Source organism: Arachis ipaensis, chromosome B06 (genome assembly GCF_000816755.2).
Source record: "Arachis ipaensis cultivar K30076 chromosome B06, Araip1.1, whole genome shotgun sequence".
NCBI classification, from domain to species: domain Eukaryota; kingdom Viridiplantae; phylum Streptophyta; class Magnoliopsida; order Fabales; family Fabaceae; genus Arachis; species Arachis ipaensis.
The window spans coordinates 137,074,755-137,076,748 of NC_029790.2; positions in this window are offsets into that span (position 1 = coordinate 137,074,755).

The window sequence follows — 1,994 nt, forward strand, 5'->3', positions numbered from 1 at the left end:
GTGAATATCAACCTTCTCACAGTTTTGGCCTTCAAGCATGCTTTCATTATGTCTATTAATCCGTTTATTGTGGGCTTTATTACTTCATTCTGCAATTCTCCAATTCAAATTTTCCAATTAATCCATATTCAATGTTCTTCAGTATTGCAAATTTCAAGAGTTTTACAACTAATTTTCATAAGGTTTTTAGTTAATATAAATAACACTATAAGAAACAAGTTGGGTTGGTCTAGTGGTTAACTCACTAGTTTACTTAAGTAAGTGTCGGAACTTCGAATTCCGCTTCTTTGTGTATGCAGCAACTTATTGATCAACAACAAATCCCTAAATAAAATTCCGATTCCCAACGGATTAATCCTTGACGCGTAGAGCTGAGAATACTATGGGAATATGTTAAACTTTTGTAATTAAATTTAAAATGGTTAATCTTTATAATTAAACCTGTTTAACTAATCATGGAAATGTTTCCTAATCAAATCTGTTTAACTACATTATTTGTAATTAAGTCATCGTACGGTATACAATTTATATTAAAAAAGTAATTTATCGTCATTCAATTAAGAGCTTAATGCTTAATTATCGTGCAATTCAATTAAAATCAAATTCTCTTTCTGTTACAACTTATATTTAAGGAAGACAAAAAAAAACAAAAAAACAAAAAACAAAAACACTCGTGAATTCGATGGAATGTTATAAAAACAGAAGTTTTTAATTGATTATTATTTAGATTAATTATTTCGGTAATCTTTATAATTTCATCAAAATTTTCGGTTAGATCCTTATGATTTAAAATTTTGTAATTAAATTCTTATGTTATTTTTAATGAGTCCCTTTTAAAATACCAACATAATAATTCAGTAATAACATTTATTTTTAAAATATTTCACAAATTATCCTACATTAAATACAAAAATAATTAACAATGACAAAAAAAATTTATTTAATATAAAAAATAAATTTTAAATTTTAAACTATAAAATTAAATTAAAAATTTTATAAAATTATAAAAACCAACGTAATAACATTAATATACCTCAGGATCCTTGGACTCAAAATCCATGGGGTTGGTAATAACATGGAAAAGTCCATTACACCCTTTAATGGCTTCATCAAAGCTTCCCTCTTCAGCAAGATCAGCCTTCCAAAGAGATAGCTTGGCTTTTGCACCTTCCAATTCCACTGAATGCTTCACCTTCTCCATATTAGCTATATACATAATATTAGTTATGTAAAATGTTAATTTATACACACATATCTAATCATGTATTATCGTTAACGAGCTATAACTCAAATGGTATAATCTTTTTATTCTCATTTAAAGGTCTCAAATTTGAGTCACATTCCTAATTTTAGAAAGAAAAAAAAATCTAACCATGATCCGATGAAACCTGAAGTTGAACCCATACTACTCCCTCTCTATAGTTCTTGGTATTTTTATTTCTATTTATTATTATTATTTCTTTAATTTGGCTTCTTTAGTTGCTGGTAACAATTTAAATAATAGTAGTAACGGAAGACAATGGTAAGTGAGTCGTACTTTTTTCTGGAACAAATGGTAAGTGAATTCTAGGTAAACAAATAAGCAATTGTTTAATCAAATTATCATCTTGTTTACCAGCGTTTCTAAACTTATGTGAATGAATATATATAGAAGGACCACTTGGAATAATAATCCCATTCAATTCAAAATGAATCAACATTCTTCTTTATCTTTTAGTTTAATTAATTCTCTTCTTTTTCAAGCATCGATAATAACAATCCAAGCATATTCTTACAATCTCACACTACTTAGGGACAAATCTTTATATATCACTTCCATAAGTTTTCGGTAATCCTTTTAAATTTAATTTGTTGAATTAGTTTTCTAAATGAAGAATTTACTCAATTCCAAGCGTAATTTTAATGGAATATTTTTGGACTACTATTTTTGATATTTACAAAAAATAAATTAAATTAGAATTGAAATTTATATTAAAATTATATAAACATATCTC